We start from the raw sequence: 19769 nt of genomic DNA on the forward strand, positions 1-19769 counted from the left end.
GATTAGGGTGATTAAGTGTAGATTTATGGTGTTTTATTGTAGATCCTTCTTATTTCTTGCTTGTTCAGTGATCTTAATGCTATTTTAGAGTTGGCCTCTCTAAAATTGAGCTCTAGACATTTCATACCCGAAAGGTGTTTGATGAAATGTCTGAACCAACTCTCCTAAGCTTTTAACACTCTTTACCAAAGAGATTTGTTGTTAAAGGTGTTAAGATGGCTAATAGGCTTGATTTTAATGATTGTTTTGATAATATTCAACCAAAGAGATTTGATGCTTGAGTTATCTTAGTGAATGAACATTCATCTAGAGATAGAGTTTGTTTAGGATTGTGTCTAATCCTAAGGTTGATAGATTGATTGAAAGGTACCACCTTTAGATTGAAAATTGATCACTTTATATCAATTATCCTTACCATGGATCCATCCTTAGTATTTGATTGAATTCTTGCACTTATTTCTTGATTGGATCTGAGATCACCTTGTTTATATTTCTAGGATATTAGTTTGTTACAAATCATCTATCTTCTTGTTTGCTTAGATTAGGAAGGTTTGTGTATTCTGGGTGTTATAAGTCTTTAGTTCTCTGTGGATTCGATCCTAAAATGCTACAATGACATACCATTCGATTGTGGTATTGTTGACACATTAGGTTAATTGGTGTGTGCTTAAACGCGTAATCATGAGACTATGGATGAGATTCCCCAAGGCTCCGTACATTTGTAGGCTCCGACTGGTGACCTTTTCGGGAACACGAGGAACGAATAGGAAAATAACATATAGGAATAAAATTGCAGGAATGATAAAAATGTTTGTTCCTTATCAAGTTTAATAAGGAATGTTTTTGTTTTATATTTCTCTACAAAAAAAAAGAATGGGGAGGAACAAGAAGGAAAAACTATTCCTTGTAAAAGGTGATTTTTTGGGAATGATAAGGAATTCAGTGTTCTCTTTCGTTCCTTGGTCACCATTCAAAGTTAGTATATTTGATTTTAAATGCTATTATTAGATTTTAAAAGCTATTATTAGATTTTGACAAGTGCAAGATAAATATTAAATTTTTATTTAATCGGATGTCAGATATAATTAACATTTGAATTTAAAACTTCGAATTTTGAAGTCTATAAATAAGATTTTTTTGTATTTTGGTAAATAAGTCCTAGATCCCTCTCTTTAAAGTAAATACAGACTTGTAGAATAAGATAGAATATTTACAAAATTTACATTATTTTCCTTATATATTAGTTGAGAAGCATTACAATATTATTTGATGACCACATGTCATCATTACGATGATTCTTAAAGTCTATAGAAAAATAGGTTGGTCGATCTAAACACATGTTATATTTTTTATTAAACTAACTATCAAACTAATTAGTAGTGTACAAAAGAATATTCTCAATTCTTTCTTTAAATAAAAACTGCAAAATTATTTAATATGATTAACATATATATGATAATTAATGATTATGAATAATAGTGATTTAATAACAATTTTTGTATTCTCTCACCTTTTTATTTAATTTTATATTATTAAAAGAAATTAAACAATTACATTAACCATAGAATAAAAATAACTATATACTAATGATCATAATCATATCAATATGAAGTCTCATTTAATAGATATTCATATTATATATATATATATATATATTAATATCATTTAAATTAAACTATATACCATATAAAAATACATAAATATGTAAATTTAAAATTTTGCATTGAAAAAGTATTGAGACATTAATATTTTAATTTTGAAATTTACATTAAAATTTTTGTGATTAATGGTTTAAATCATATGAGTAGAAAGTCTCAATAGAAATATTTATATTAAAATATATTATATATTTTTTGTCAATATCTTTGAAATTTAATTATATATCATATAAAATAAATAAAATGATTGTTTTGATTTATTTATCCAAATAATTATTGTAAATAAAACAAGAGGTATTGATATATTGGAAATGCTCTTCTTAAATTATTACTAGTTGTTAGTCAAGTAACCTTAAAGACAACAATGCACGTAAATCCTCACACTTGGTAGTCTCTGACTATCTTTCTGGAGCATCAGTAGCCTTGTGAATAATTATTCACAGAGTGGCGGTCCCAGAAATTATTTAAACCTGGGTCAAAATTAATGGATCTTAACTGTGTAAGTAAAAGAGAAAATAAACGGAAGTAAAAATAGGGTGTAAAGAGAATTAGAACCCAGGTTAAGGGGTATCAGTCATAGGAAAAAGAACCATCAAAACTGATAAATTTCTATTTTTTAAGCGTAACAAAGCTATTTCTTATATCTAAGGTGTCTCGGTTGACACCCCTTCTATGCCCGTGGGTCCGCCTATCATAGGAGTTCGTGAAACCATCAATTACAAAAATATTAGGAGAAGGGAGGTGTCTTGAACAGCACGTTACCCCTTTGAGTTTTGGACCTGATAAACCATGGGCTCTGCACGAAGAGTCAGGGATGTCTCTGGACTCTCTGGGCAAGCGATTAAGCTTGTTGGCTCTGGAGGTAAGTACTTGTTTATTTTAAAATCTTAAGCCAAAATATTTTCTTACGCCATAAAAGCTGGAGTCGTTTCTCTCACTCGAGCTTTCTTTACAGAGAGCTTAAATATCCTGTTAGGGGTTTTAGATGTTTCTTTTCGATGGACCAAGAGCATCATTATCCCAGAAATCTCATTTAGAGTTTCTTAATTTTTTTTTTTTTTCGAATTTAGAAAAAAAAATTAAAAACGAACCAATCGCGGACCGTCACGTGTCAGTAGAGCCCGAAAACAGATTAAAAAACCTTTAAAGACCGACTACTATTTGATAGTTTTGGTAACCGGTTTCTTAAAAAAAATATGCGGGACCCACACGCTAAAAACCCCTCTAGTATCTTTGGATAAAGATGCTCTTATATCAGCCCCAGTACAGCATCTACGATATTTCTTGGGAAAATTGCCAAATATCACTCACAACTTGATTTCAATCACAAAGGTTAACCCAAACTTGAATCAAATGCAAAAGTAACCTAAAAGGCTATTGAAATTACAACCAACCCCTTGTGAACAAACAAAAAAACCGAATTTTTTTTACGTTTCTAACCCCCGTAAGTCGTCTGCTCAGACGACTTTCCAGTAAGTCGTCCAGACGACTTTCCAGGAAGTCGTCCAGACGACTTATCTGGACTAGTTTTACTTAGAAATAATTTAAAAATTTTGTAAAAAATATTTTGATAAGCGAAAAATTGAAATCATGTAATTAACATATGTTTTAAGAGATATAAATTAAGATATAATAAAAGTTAATTGTTTTCAACATAGATGAGTGAAAGTAGTGAGTCATGATATTCTTTGGTTTAGGTTTTGCCAACATATGTTGTAGTATTGTATGTGTTCTTAGGGTTAGATTTTGGAATGCATAAATGTGTTTTTGAAAACTTTAAAATTTACCTAAGTGTTTTTAATTATGTGTATAGTAAACACTATTTAAGTATAACTACGGGTTTATAACGTGGTTAGTTACTAGTAAGTCGTCTGATGTACAGTATTCAACAGACGACTTACTACTAAGTCGTCCAAACCGGACCAAACCTTTAATTTTACAATGTACTTTTAAACCTAACCGGATTATTTACCGGCCATATATAAGGTGTTTTTTTTTCACTGTTTATCAAAAATCAGAAGCCATTTCTCTCAAAGGCGATTTCGAAGGTGATTTCCGTCGATTCTCTCTAATCCATCGTTCTCATCGTTCTCATCGTTCTCACCGCCGGTTATCTCTCCGCCGTTATCACCGTCGTTCTCACCACCGTTCTCACAGCCGCTTCCTCTATTTAAGATCCGAGAGGAAACCCTAGCGCGCATTCTCTCAGAGGCGTCTCGTTGAACTCCGCCGCTGGTAAGTTATATCTCTTACTGTCGTGTGATTGATTGAGGAAAAGATGAACATAAAACTGGAAGTCTTGGAAGACTTATAATTAAGTCGTCTGGGAAGTCTTCCAGCTGGAAGACTTTCCAGACGACTTAATTATAAGTCTTTCAGCTGGAAAACTTGCCAGACGACTTAATTATAAGTCTTTGATTGTTTGAGATGGTTGTCTTTGATTGTTTTGCAGGCAAAAAAAAATGGAGATGCCAGAACTCCCCCGTAGGATATATACATTAGGGGAAGAGCCCCCCGCAGTGCATAGGATTTTGTATCATACTTGTTGGACGTTGCATGTTGCTTTAAAGAAAGCTCTTCATGATGACGAATATGAAGAGCTGAAGGAGTCGAAGTTGGGAGTCTTCATCAAGTTCCAAGAGCTGGGATTTGATTGGGGTTCAAGGCTGGTTCACTACATGCTCGGTTTCCAGCTGCACATAAAGAAGAAGTATGAGCTGTGGAGTCTCGTTGGTCCAGAACCTGTGAGGTTTTCACTGTTAGAGTTTGAACACCTCACTGGTCTAAACTGCGAGTACACCGAGGACATTGAGAGACCTCACTCTGTTGTTACAAAGGAGTTGACTTCTTTTTGGGAGATGCTGGGAGTTCATGTAGAAGCAGGGCCATCTACTCAGGAGATAATAGCAGCACTTGAGAGATGCGAAGGGTGGTCTCCGGATGATCGCAAGCGGCTCGCGTACCTTGCCATCTTCACTGGATACATTGAAGGGAGAAATTATTCAACCCCTACTCGGGTTAGTCTGGCAAGGCTAGTGATGGAGCTAGAACGGTTTGAGAATTATCCATGGGGGAGAGTCGCGTTTAAGGTGCTGATGAACTCTGTGAAGGGCAGAGATATTTCGGGTTGTTACACTATTAATGGGTTTGCGCAAGCTCTCCAGGTCTGGGTGTACACAGCTCTTCCGGAATTGGGTGCTACTTTTGGTAATTCTCTCCCAAACAATCCGCCTCCCCCGATACTGGCTTACAAGGATCGCAAAGGACGCAGACAGTTTAAAGAGGCTATCCTCAGTCAGGTATTTACTTCAATCTGGACGACTTTGCAGAAAACTTATAATTAAGTCGTCTGATAAGTCTTCCAATTAGACGACTTAGTAGAAGACTTATAATTAAGTCGTCTGGAAAGTCTTCCAGCTGGATGACTTAGTAGACGACTTATAATTAAGTCGTCTGTAAAGTCTTCCAGCTGGAAGACTTAGTAGAAGACTTATAATTAAGTAGTCTGGATAGTCTTCCCAGACGACTTAATTATAAGGCTTCTACTAAGTCATCCAGCTGGAAGACTTTCCAGACGACTTAATTATAAGTCGTCTGTGAAGTCTTTTCTTTCCATCTTTCTTAATCTGTCAAATATCTAAGTTCATATCTTCTATTTACTGCAGACTAGGGTGATCAACTTTGTTCAAAAGAACACTGGTGAAATGTTTCCAAAATGGGAGTTTGATGTTGAGGACCCGCTCGCGGAGAACATAACTAAACTCATGCTTGTGAAGAAACCGTGGAAGTGGACCATGGATTGCTGGGAAGTCACCGGTACTTGGGTCAATACAAAGTCGGCGTTGTGAGTCCAGCGAAGAAAAAGGTAGTGAAGGAAGACAGTCCAAGACCTCGGAAGAAAGCTCGTAAAGAGGCACCTGCTGAAGCTAGTGAAGAGGAAGCTGCAGAGGCTAGTGAAGAGGCAGCTGCAGAGGCTAGTGAAGAGGTGACTACGACTGTTGGTGGTTTGACCAAAGAGGATATTAAAACCATGTTCAAGGACATAGCTGATGCCACGAGGGAAGAGTTTGGGACGTGCCTTAAGGAGATCAAGTATCTGTCGGAAAGGGTGGAAGTTGTGGAGAAGAAGGTTGGTATTACCACAAAACGGAAAGGGACATCATCTCAAAACAGTACATCTCCACCTAAACCGACGCTCGAACCCGGGGTTAGTAACAAATCCTTGGATTTTATATATGTATTTTGTTTCATGTTTGAAGACACTCATTGGTTATTATTGTATAAACCCATCTTGTATATTGCAGAGTGAAAGTGTCAATGGGACGAACGCGGAAAGGAAGAGCTTGGCGGAAGATAAAGGTCCAGATGTGCCCGCAGATGTGCCCGCAGCTGTGCCCGCAGATGCTAGTTCCTCGGAAGATAAAGCTCCAGAACCGAGCCTTGTTCTATTGGACAAAAATCAATCCACTGTTTCAAATTTACAGAAGGAGGATGCTAGATATCTAGAAAAGAGGGATGTTGCGAACAAGGAAACTTGCCCGATCACAGAAATCTCCTTATACGGCAAACAGGACGGCCAGAGTGATCATTTCAAACAGAAAGCTTTATCCAGGCTATAATCCTTTTGCACCAATTGACACAATTCGGTCAAATGCAAAACTAACCAATTTATCCTAGACGACTTATCAGTAAGTCGTCTAGGGTAGTCTCTAGATTTTTTTTTAACAAACAAAGATGACGACTTAAAAGTAAGTCGTCCGTTTGACCAGAAGACTTACGGGTAAGTCTTCTACAGCCAGACTACTTACGGGTAAGTTTTCTACACAAATAGATCTGAAAAAAATTTCAGTTTCATACCTTAAACTAGTGAGATGACTTCCTTAGCACACAGAGTCTTCTCCAACCACCTACAATCTCAAACGAAAGTAACCCACCAAGAATAGTATGCTTGAATGGCTCTATAAACCATAAAAAAAATTTGAATCAAAAGCTTGAGTTTTTTGGATGAATATGGAGGCAAAGTGAAAGAGATGTTGTTTTTAGTTCATAACAAGTGAGAAAGATAGAGTGTAAATCGATTTTAGGTGCATTAAAAGCTTCAAATTGGTTGTTCATGGTGGTTGGGGTATTGATGACAATGACAATCTTGTAATTACTTGAAGATGATGAGGGTGAGAGAGTAAAAATGTCATTTTCGGAAAAAAAAATAAAAAAAATGTGATGGCATTTTCGTGAATATCATGAACTTGTGGGGTGAATAGGACAAAAAAACATCCAAAAAAACATGGATTAGTTTTAGGTTTGACTTTGAGTTTTGAGTAAATCTTGCAAAAAAACCCTATTTCTTTGGTCATATATACTGTTTGAGCTGCCCGTGGCCATGGACTAAACCCACTAAAACATAGAGTTTGTTTCCTAAATTTATAAAATTTGTTTGGAAGAAAACCTCTACTAATTCTTCCAACTTTTAAAAAGATCTTTAACATATCCAAAATTTATGAATTTAGTAAAGAATTTTTATTTTGAATATAAACTAAGAGGTTTGTATTTTGAATATAAACTACGAGTGTTAATCATTGTAAAACTTTAACCAAACTAAACACAAGCCTGTAATTCTACTTTAATTATTTCAGAGTCGGCCCTGCGTTTGAAAGACATGGCATATAGCATGATAGTCAAATTATTGAATAGTGGATAATCTTAGCTAAACAAAATTTCTGTAGAGATGTAAACAAATTAAGTTGGGTATAGTAGTTTTTTATCCAAAGTAAGGGATTACTAAATAGAGTTGCATTTTACTCTACTTTTTTTTTTTTTTGTAACATTTTAATCTACTATGTTCTTCCAAAATATAGAAATGCTAGGTTTTACTTTAAATATAGGTGAATGATTTTTTTATCTAAATATAGAAGAAAATGGTTTCTCTATTTTAAAGTAAGAAAAAAAAGTAGGTTAGAGAATACTATTTTTATACTAGCATTTGAAAGCGAATATAAATTCATTTTAATGAAATTTTAGTTTTCTGGTTATATATCTTTGCACCTGAGTCTTGACCTACATGATGTTGAATGCTCTAGCAAAGTACTAGGCCACATGCTCTTAGGTAAAAGGGGAAAATAGTTGTTTTGCTGAATCTAAAAGTAGAAAGAATGATCTCTCTCACAAGTACGTAACTTTTATATTAACTACGTACGTATACGGATACCGGAGAATGAATTTTTAAAATTGGTTACAACCACGAGGGTGAAGAAAAAGTTGGTTGATAAAAGGACGACAACTAACCACATAATAAACCATAGATTAAAATCAAAAACAAGAGGTTGATTGTAAACCTTGTTCTTTTAGACGACCAAAAGCTAAAGGCATTTTGTGAGTCACGAGAGCCTCACGTGCAGCTCCACTCTCCATGTTCGACGACTTCGCTGTAATTAACCCATGTTGGGGAACTCGCTAGGCGCTACGCGTGCTGCGCACCAACTCCTAGCGATTTATTGAAAAAGCGGAAAAAAATCGGGGAGTACGCGGAAAGGAATTTTATGTATTTTAACATGTATAATACCTTATTTATACATATAATACAAGTTAGTACATGTTTATGTAACAAATTTTGTTACTTCCAATGTTAATATATTTGATGTTTTGCATTGATATTATAGCTTTGGTTCATCAACTCGTATATACACTAATACACGATGTACCAAGTATTCTCATCAAGTCTATCGGTTTTGATATAAATGATGCTTAAATTATCATTACAAGATTTCCAAGATCAAATATTATGACCCACCACAATTTGATTACCAGTGAAATTCAACCAATGGAGGTTTATAATAAACTGATACTTTAAAACAAGAGCCTCTTAAAACAAAGTCGATCCCACAAAAGAGATAATAATAAAACTATAATGTAGCTTTTGGTTGATAAATGGCATTAGTTTAGTCATGCACAAAAATGGTGAACAAATACACCTTGTTTTGACAGATAGAAGACGAGTTTAATTTGTCTAAAAAAAGTCAAACAGAAATAAAATTAAAGAAAAAATACAAAAATTCCAGAACTATTTTCTCTCACATCGGTAAACAAAGCGCATGTGAGAAGTTTGAGTGTCTACAAATACATCTATCTCTTCTAACTTTGAAATTGCATCGTGGGCTTTGCTTTAAGAAAGCCCAAGTCATGTCAAAAGTTAAAATTAGTCGGTCAATAATTGGTAAAGATCCGATTAATTGAGTTAGGCGGTTAATTGTGCGGTGGCCGATTTATTGACCCGATTAGGTCTTAATCGCCGCGGCACTCACCCGCGAACGCCTAGGTGGCCGATTCTACGGCTAGGCACCCGCGTTTTTGAACAGGGGCTGTAACCAATGACAACAGCGCGTAAACCACATCAAACCACACCTAGCTTTACATGGTTAATTGTGTATCTAATTATTTAATTAACTTCAATCTTTAATGTTAACTGTGATATAGCGGTAAGATATGACTTCCTAATGTTAATTACTCCCTCCTTTGCTGAAATAGGATTTTTTAGATTTATTTTTTATTCCAAAATGATAGATTTTCTAGAATTTTAAAGTATTTGTGGTAGTTAATATTGATAAATTGTATACTTCTAAAAAAAAAATTGAATTGGTTAATACTATTAATTGATTGTTATTGAAAGATGTATAATAAAATAACAATAAATTTAATTTTGAACATTCATTATATTTATAATATACGTGAATACTCTAAAAAAACTTTACTTCAAGAACATAAAAAATATGAACAAAACTTGGGTTCACCTCTATAGTGAACTCTCAAATTCATCTCTCTTATTAACACCAATCAAATTGCTATGTAGGATTAGGAGAAAAGGGAATATTAAAACTAAAAAAAAAGAAAATAGCTTTAAATAAATAAAATACGTTGCCGTCAACCAAAAAAACGTGATCTTTGTTTCATCAATTAGGTTTTGAGAATTCTACTGAAATTTGATTAACGGCAAAGTCTTTTATTTATTTAAAGCTATTTTCCTTTTTTGTTGTTTTAATATTTCATTTTCTCCTAATTCTACATGACAATTTAATTGGTTAATAAAAGAGGTGAATTTAAGAATTTACCATAGGAGTGAACCCAAATTTTGTTCTTGAAATAGGGACGCCTGTACTCAAAGTTTCAATAGAGATTCTAATTGTAAGTTGTTTTAGAACTTTTGGTGTTTCTCTCTCTTATTTTCATTTAATTTCATTTTTCTTTATTGATTAGATACTACTCTAATACTCATCCGTTTTAATATAGATGATGTTTTAGAAAATTTGTTTTGTTTCAATTTACATGAAGTTTTGAGATTTTAAGGAAGTTTTGAGATTTTAAGATTAACTTTAACTTTATTGGAAACTGTTCAACCAATTAGATTTTACAGTCTTTTTTTTATAATTGGTTAACTGATTTTAAAATTATATCTTTAAAATATTTTTCTAGTGAAATGTAATTTTCTTAATCTTTGTGTACTATTACAAAACATCAAGTATTATGAAACGGAGGGAGTACTATCGATGGAGAAGCTCTTATCCGTAAACATGTCACCAATTTTAAAATAAAGTAACCCGCTTCTCTCTCCTAACTGATTAGTGTTCTGCAGTCTATGATGCTAGAACACCTTCAACGGGAGTTCTAAATACTTCCTCTGTTTCACAATAGATGATGTTATTCCTTTTAGTGCACAGAGATTAAAAAATTTATTTTCTCTAAAAAGTAGTTTTAAAAATATAATTTAAAAGTCATCCAACCAATTACAAAAAATGACTACAACATCTAATTGGTTACACAGTTTTCAATAAAGTTAAAAATAACATAAAAATATCAAAACATCATCTATTTTGAAACAACAAAAATCTTCTAAAACATCATCTATTATGAAACGGAGGGAATATATGTTATGTATGTATATATATATATATGTATATGTTATATATGTATAAGTAATTGTGAGATCCATAATTTTTGTGGAACCTCACTGGCAAAGATTCTTAAAGAAAGGTTTTACGAATTCCTAAAAACCCTTATTTATGGGTTTACATAATAATTATGGACTCACAATTATTTATATATATACGTAATACATACATTAAAAACCCAAGAACCTCTAATATTAGAGATGGTCTTACAACTGCTTCTCATTTCTCCGTGTGTCTGAGCTTTTGCAGAACTCAATTCTGTCTCATGTCCCTCTGTTTTCCAGAAAGAGAAGGATAATTAATTCGTTTTTCAAAATCAAATAAGATATCAGAAATATTACCCTTAATCAAAATAGTATTAATCTAATATTTTAAACCACATGAACTTAACATTCTGTGTCGAATCCGTAGACTCTAACCGCAAGTATTTATAAATCTAGCATTTGAACAGAGCTTCTACAATCAAGTCCATCCGACTTCTCTAATTAAAACTGTAAAATCTCTCATCCTATATTTGGAGTTTCTATCTAACAATGGTCGATGATCTATGACGATGTGAAATAGCTAATCAGATGTCACATAGATAGCAAGAGCTCAAGTTTTTTTAATTCATCTGATCTTCAACATGCAATTCAAATCGTTCATTAATTTAACAACAAAAAACATATTTCTTAGATTTGTGATTGTATCTAACAATTCGTTTTTGATCTACGAGTAAAATATTACACAGATAGTTAATCAATACAGATGAAACAAACATGCAACCCACAGTTGTTTAAAATCAGAAATCAAATAATCTAAACCAATTAAACTCCTACCCTTTAGATAATAATATTTGTATTTGACTTACGCCATGGAAACATTTTCTCTGTTTCTAATTGCCTTATGAAACGTCGGTGGAGAATACAGAGGAGCTAGAGACAGAGGAGAGAGACAAAGAGGTGAAACCTAGGAAAAATTAGAAAGCTTGAAAATAATATTTTTTGGGTCAACATATAGTTAGGTTTTCAAGAAACAAAACATGTGTGATTTTTTTCCCGCACTAAATCGTAACAGAAAATTAATGGACTTTTCAACATGTTATATTTTTATGACCAAATTATAATTGGGGCCCTGTATAATTTCAACTGATTCTTATAAGTTATATCATTTAAAGTAAACGTGACCCGTATGGTTGATAAAGCTATATTAACATTTTACAATTTTTTTAATCCAGCACATGTTAGAAAATAGGGATAATTTGAGAAATACCATATTTGGGATTTGAAATTTGAAAAATACACTTCATTTTTTCTTTTTTGAAAATTAGACTTTACTGCATGTAATAAAACACTTTTGTCTTTTTTAATAATTAATTAATTCAGAAAGTATATAACTAACTTTAAAAATATTATTATTATCTGTTTTGTGGTAAATAAACGTATTGAGATAAAAAAAAAATATGTTCATGTTGTTGATTCTTAATATCTTTAATAAAATGATGAATGGATTGAATCATAAACATTCGTAAGAACCGTGAAAAAGTATGTTATAAATTGGCCATATTCGTTTACGTGTCGCGCGACCTGCGACCTGCGACTTGCGACTAAGATTACATTCGTTTACGTGTCGTGCGACTTGCGACCTGCGACTAAACCTGCGACATGCGACTAAAACTATGTTCGTTTACGTGTCGCGTGACCTGCGATCTACGACCAGTCGCGCGATCAAAATTTTCTTAATTTTTAGTCGCTGTTTTTTCCGGCGACTTGAATGGGAAACCGCGATTGGTCGTGAGATCAGTCGCGCGACATCAAAACGAACAACAACCTGCGACTTGCGACATGCGACCAATCGCAGGTCGCATGTTACGCGACAGCAAAACGAACAACAACTTTCGACCGGCGATCAGTCGCAGGTCGCATGTCGCAGGTCATAGTTCGCGCGATAGGTAAACGAATAGGGTCATTATCTGCAACTTCAAGAGTTCTTCCGTGCTCTAGATTATCATTTCTTCCTTAGAATTATTGTATGTTAGTCTAAAATACTGTAAGGAATAAATTGTAGTAAAAATAGAAAAGATACACCAATGCACCATTTACTTCTTATTTTATCTGGGTTTGTTTCATGTGTCTAATCGTACATCAAAACAAAAAAGTCTTTCAATCGGAACAAGTGATTATTTAGTTATTGCTAAACACCTTTGTGTTATTGACTAGTTGGTTTTTGTTTTTCTTTAAATCTTAAGAAAATACGGGGAATTTTCTCGAAAAAACTGAAGGGCGTTTTGCTCGGCAACCAACGAACGAGTTTACAATATGATTTTTCAAATGCATATGATTCTGCATTTATTTGTGTTTTTATTTTAAAAATAATTTAGATACTAAAATAATTATAAAGATTTTAATTGGATAGTTTGGTAATTTGACGCATGACTAAGTGTAGTTTTCCAAAATATTATATAATGGTATAGTTTTCAAAATAAAATCTTATATGAAGGTATTTGTCCAAATTTCAATATAATTTTAGTATACCATGTTATAGCAACTTCTCCCTCACAAATTTAAGATATATTTTACAGAACCAAAAAACTATCCATTAGTGTACATACTTATTTTAACAAATTAATAAAATAAAATAAATTTCAACATAATTGATTTACTATGTTGAGTTAATAATTTAGAATATAAATATACATGTAAGTACCGAATTAAATAAATATATAAATTACAAGAAAATTAATTTTCAAAACTGTTATTCTATTATTATAATTCCAACCTAATATTACAATAAGAAATAACTAATGTAATTTTTAGTTTTAATTTTTAATCAGCATAGAACATACTATTAACACGTCACACTTATACAAATAAAAACAAATAGATCAACAATAATAAATATCCAACAATGCAAATCGAAAAGAAACGTCCATATTGGGTGTGGAGGTCAAAATCTAGTTTCTTTTTATAATCAGGGCATTTAGGCACAAAGACTTGACTTTTTTTTTTTTTTTTTTGACAGCAAGAACATTTACAGACTCATATAGACTCCGTAAACCATAGTGGCAACTCTGCATCCATGTGTATGACGAACGACGGTTGTATCCGAGCACTGCGTGCCAAACGATCCGCCATTTTATTGTCCGTCCTCGAAACATGAACAATTTCTGAGTTGATGAAGCTTCTTCTCAAAAGCTTGATATCCTCCAGGTAACTTCCAAATGCTGGCCATTCCTCTGGTTCTGAAACCATCTTCACCAGTTGAGAACAATCCGTTGCAAATGTGACCTGATATTGTCTTAAGTTTTTCATACATTCCATTGCCCAAGTCAATGCCTCTATCTCCGCATGAAGAGGTGATAAACTTGCCCTTACATTCCTTGCCCCTAACAAACCCTCAAACCCTGGAAGGGTACTGAGCCAACCTTGTCCTGAAAAAACATCTTTATCTTTCCAAGACCCATCCGTGAAACACCATCTTCCTGTGGTCACTAAGGGCAATCTAAGCTGTACTTCAGGTACGACCCTTGGATTATTGATATTTTGTGCCTCAGCCCAAAGTCTTGACTCCAATTCTGCTAAGTTTAGCGTCTCTCTCGGTTCAATATCAATATTACTGAAAACTTTATTATTCCGGCCCTTCCAAATATACCATAGTATCCATGCAAACTGATGATCCTCCATTTTTGGGTTAACTCTCCAAAATAAATGATCCATATTAGTAAAAAGAGAACCAGTTGGAAAAAAATTTGGATTTGATGGAATCTTAGATAGTGCCCACACTTGCCGTGCCGGAGGACACTCAAAGAAGACATGATTTATTGATTCCTCTGCGTCTCCACACCGTGCACAAACTGTATCTCCTTGTATTCCTCTAGATTTTAGATTCTTTGTCACTGCTATACAACCTGTCACCAACTGCCATAGAAAATGCCGTAGTTTTGGAGGCACAAAGACTTGACTAGTCCTGAAAAACAAGAGAAACTATATAAAATATCCTATGCTCACATAAAAGCGCTGTCTATCTAAGGCCAACTCCAATCGGACACTAAAACACCAAATTTGGTATAATCTTAGTTTCAATGGAACACTAAATTTTTTACTATTTCACTAAATTTGGTGTAATACTATTCATCGTACCAAATATTTAATTTACATATTTTTATTGTGTTTCATGTAATAATATAGTTCAATTATTATTATTAATTAGTTCAAATTTGTAACTAAACATAAATATACTGTATAATTTGTTTTTTAATTATTTTTAAATAACTAATTATTTTTATTTTATTTTTAAGTAAGAAATCACTAAATGATCCTTTATACAGTGAAAAAAATATCATAGAACTTTTATATTTTATTTTTTAATAATATAAATTTTAATTAGTATTTTTATAAAATATAAAAATTAATGATATAAGTTGCATATGATTAAAATGCATATTAAATTTGAAATAAACACTCAAGAAATAAAATAAAAATATTGTTTTGTTATATGCTTTTCATAATTAATAATTAGTAATTTTAATATGATATTTTATATAATACAAATACATAAAAAAGTATAATATTCTTAAACCAAAAATACAAATGTAAGTAAATTTATAAACATAAAATTACAAAAAAAATAACAAACGTGATAAAATGTGGTAAAATAATGATATATCAATTACAAATAATAAAATATAAAAATTATTAAAACTGAAGACATTAAATAATATATAATATTATTTTTGGTGTAATATTTGATGTCATCGTTGGAGATAACAAAAAAATTATGACACCTAAACATCAAATTTGATATAATTTAAACACCAAATTTGATGTTATGGTTGGAAATGGTCCAAGTAGCAGCCTAGAAGGTTTAAAACTTAGGGTATTTAGCATTTTTCCAAGTTTGTCGTGCCATAGATCCAGTCACGAAATTGCATCTTGTAGTACGATGCATTCTTGAGTTTTTCTCATTTCCATGATGGTTTCTGTAATTTCCAGAATAAAGCTGTTATTTTTTTCTTAAAAATAAGATCTACATATGTGATCTACAAGTTTCCAACAGTTTTAGCGGAAAAATAAATTATCCAACAGAAAAGTAGAGTTGGAGATCGTTGACTAATACTACCAGAAACTATTGATGATAAAAAAAAAAGTTTGAAAAAAAACTATTGATGATAAAATGGCAAAACTCTAACTCTACAGCATCCAGCAAAGAAAACCTCGTCACAAGAGAAAAAATAAACATCGGTGAAGGTTGGTTAGATTTTAGTTTTATTTTATTAAATTACTAATCCTTGCAAATCATATTGTAGCTTTTTTTTTGTCAACAATCTTAGCTTTACTTTTCAAAATACACGTTTACCAATCAAAGTGTAATTTTATTTTTCCAAGATACATGAAAAAGATTAAAAAAATTCTATTTGTTTTAGACAAAAGTCTTAATCCTTATTATTTGGATTGGAAAAAAAACTCATAATTAAAAATAGAAATGATTAAATTATAAAAAATATGGAAATAAAAGAAAGGCACATCTTCTTTTTCATCAATATATGAGGTACGTAATTATTAAGCCACTTGAATAATAATAAAAAAATCATCTAATATATGCATAAATTAGATGCATGTTAATGAATAAAAATCAGTTGTATATATGTAGTCAAATATTTAGTATATTCAAATCAACGATAAAGATCCTTGATCATAAACTAATAATTTTAGAAGGTTTTTTTTTTTGGTAATCTAATTTTAGAAGATTTTTTTTATTTCGGATAACTCTTATAAATTATTATTTTTAATAACATAAAAAAGTTTTACAGATACAACACATTTTATCCAATCATGTTTCATTTTAGAAAAATACGGATAATAGTTTTTAGCCACAATAACTATAATTAGACAAAAATTTTCTCTAAAAAATCTATTTTAGTGCTGGATCAGACTTGCGCCCATTGTCCAAGATTCCCCACTGCTGCCTTTCCCCAACGATGCCTCTCCCCAACGATAAAGATCCTTGATCATATAAATTAAAATCAACGATAAAGATCTTTGATCATAAACTAATAATTTTAGAAGGTTTTTTCTTTCTTTTTTTTGGTAATCTAATTTTAGAAGGTTTTTTTTATTTCGGATAACTCCTATAATTTAATAACATAAAAAAGTTTTACAGATACAACACATTGTATCCAATCATGTTTAATTTTAGAAAAGTACAGCTAATAGTTTTTAGCCACAGTAACTATAATTAGACAAAAAAATTCTATAAAAGATCTATTTAAGTGCTGGATAGGCTTGCGCCCATTGTCCAAGATTCCCCACTGCTTCCCCACTGCTGCCTCTCTCCCCCACCCACCCACCTGGGAGTCAAATATACATTGTCCAAGATTTCCCACTGCTTCCCCACTGCTGCCTCTCTCCCCCACCCACCCACCTGGGAGTCAAATATACAGCTACATACACTAACAACACAATTCTTTTTTCGCTAAAGAATTTTTTTTTTTGTAGAAATAGTAATTAACAGAGCCGGCCCTACATTTATAAATCACGGCGAAACCAAAACAAATTTTGCCCCTAAATTTTTCAAAGTAACAGCCCAACCAATTAGCTCCGTCTTTTCGATCGCGTTGAAAATAATTTAATTTCACAATCTTCGTAATATCTTTGCTTTCATATGATATGCAAGTGCATAACATCAACCGGTGGAAATTTCTAGCTTCATTTTAGCGGTTGGGCTTGGGCTGGGCTTTGAGATTTCCCAATATCCTTTTTCTTAAAATACGAGAGGATCAAAAGCTAAAACAAAAGTCTGGTTTTACATAATGTTTTTCCCAAATTGAAATTCATTCACTAGTATATACTAGAATTCAAACATAAGCCGGCGGCAAAACGAAATAGCCCCAAAACCAAAAACCTATAGAAAACGGCAATTAGAACCCACAACAAAGCGACTTACAAACACAACATTGACACAGCTAAGACACCGGTAACCGCAATAAAAACAAAGAAAACTACAACCAAGCATAAGACCCTCCACCGCAACAGGCCTAATTAGCAATAAGCAGTAACCTGGACAGATCGATGCTGTCCTCAACAGCCACCCGAGACCGTCCCCCAAGACACCATGTCTTCTTAACTTAAAAAATTATAGTAGGAATTATGAAGATACAAAATAAAATTCAGTCATGTCAAAAAACAGTCAAAACAGAAGTCATTGCTAGACAGTAATGTGGCTGTCACTTATGTGAAATTTATCAACGACAAATTAAATGACAGTTAGGGTACGACAGTACACCAAACATCATACTCCCTCCGTTCCTAAAAGATGTATGTTCTGGAAAAAAAATTGTTTCAAAAAGATATATTTTTTACTTTTTCAATGTATGATTTTATGAAAATTGTAAGTTTCAAAAAAATTAATGGTGTTTATTGAATTTCTATTGGCTAAAAATTATGAAAAATCGTTATTCACAAAAAATAATGTATATTTAATGAGTTTTCTTGATATATGTGAAAAGTTAGAATATGTATCTTTTAAAAACAGAGGGAGTAATTAATAAGGTCTTACGTACTTCACATAGTGATGCAATCTTACACAAATACGACGTTAATTACGTAATCTCCTCGTCATGACTGATCGCATGACTAATCACAATCGTCTGTCGATCATGCATCAGCAGCGTCCATGAGAAACCACACAAGTCTCTCAAAAAATAAAAAAAATATCAGTATTTTAGTTTTATAATTATATTTTGTTAAATCAATAAACACTAGATGTCTTTCTCACAATTCAAAGAAAGTTTATATGCCAAAATACCATCCCTCACCTCTATTTTTATTTTCTTGTTTTCAAAATATGCACTAAGCTACTTATAAGAGATCGCTATTTCTTGTTAAGTACTATATTTTTTGTGAAGCAATTTATACAAATCATTTTTTTTAATATTGTGATGTTTCTTTGGTTCTTTGTATATGGGTTTTGACTGGTTTTGGAGTTGGGCAAGTCATGCCTTCCTGCATTGATAAACCGTTGATATTCCGTGTTTTTAACGGTTTTAAACTCGTTTTGGAGCAATTAAATGGTCGGTTTTAATTAATGTTTTGGTCTATTTGATGCGTTTTGGTGTTCTTAAGTGTAATATGCAGGTTACTAGATAGCTTGAAAGAAAAGAACGCATTCGGGATTTATTCAGAAGCAAGATAGACCGAACAATGGACCGAATGAAGTATTGATCGCACAGGACGTGGGATCGACCGATCCGGTCAATGTGGATCGACCGATCTTATGCTTTCATGCACTAGATCGACCGATCTGGTATATATGGATCGACCGATCTAAGGATCTACGGGCTCCACACGCACAAACGAGCTTTTCACTCCTTTTTACCCACTCCCCTCAATAATTTGGAAAAGGACTCGACCTTTGGGACTCAGAAAAAGACCAGGGGCGAACAAGAAGGAGATTTACAAGTTCTTGAGAGAGATTTGAGAGTTTTGTACTTGTTTTGTGTGATTTGTGAAGATTTGTAAAGGAGTTCATCTCAAAACCATTTGGAGAAGATCTTCTGAACCTTTACTCTGTTTTAATACAATCTTATCATGTTTTCTTCATCAAAATCGTTTTGTTCTTGCTTAGTTATGTGTGAGTAGTCATCTAGTTGGGTTTAGGGGTTCTCATAGGGGATTTCTTGATGTTTTGATCCATAAAACGTGTGTAGACTAAGGGATTACGTTTTGGTTCTTCATCTAATGGATTTCTTACTGCTTGAACTGAATTGATCACTTAGTTCATGATTTCAGATTGTTTGATGCACCGAAAGTGATTGTTTGAACTTCCGAAAATACTTTAGATGAGCAAAGTGTCCTTAACCCTCGGAAGTTGATGTTATTGCGCTTTGTGAACATATTGAACCTGTTCTTAATGCTTGTTTAGAAATTGAAACTCAGCGGAAGTTAGTGTAGAGATTTCTATAGCATAGAGAATTAGCGCTACGGAGGTAGGTTAATTCTAATATCGTGTTTGAGTTCTAGACGGTTCTTAATATATCCCTGTGTCTTCCATTAATTGTATCTTGATTAAAAAGAAATCTCTGAGAATTCCCAATGCCCAACGTTTGTTTTAAAATAGTTTTCAAATCATTTAAATCATCTTTTTACATGCTTGTTTATGTTTTGTGACACCTAAGAAAATTAAATAAAAACCATCA

General features: G+C 32.7%; 1 long non-coding RNA gene across 2 annotated transcripts; it reads right to left on the reverse strand.

Annotated features, from left to right (window-relative positions):
• Nucleotides 1–10477: 10477 nt before the first annotated feature.
• Nucleotides 10478–11701, reverse strand: LOC111206795. 2 transcript variants are annotated; one of them, XR_002659088.2, is made up of 2 exons: nt 11448–11701; nt 10478–10870 (listed from the first exon to the last, which is right to left on the reverse strand). It is a non-coding gene; the product is annotated as an uncharacterized LOC111206795 (long non-coding RNA). The 2 variants fall into 2 exon arrangements; XR_002659089.2 differs by having other exon boundaries at nt 11416–11701.
• Between the last annotated feature and the right edge of the window lie 8068 nt (nt 11702–19769).

The sequence above is a fragment of the Brassica napus genome, chromosome C6, assembly GCF_020379485.1.
Source record: "Brassica napus cultivar Da-Ae chromosome C6, Da-Ae, whole genome shotgun sequence".
Classification (NCBI taxonomy): Eukaryota; Viridiplantae; Streptophyta; class Magnoliopsida; order Brassicales; family Brassicaceae; genus Brassica; species Brassica napus.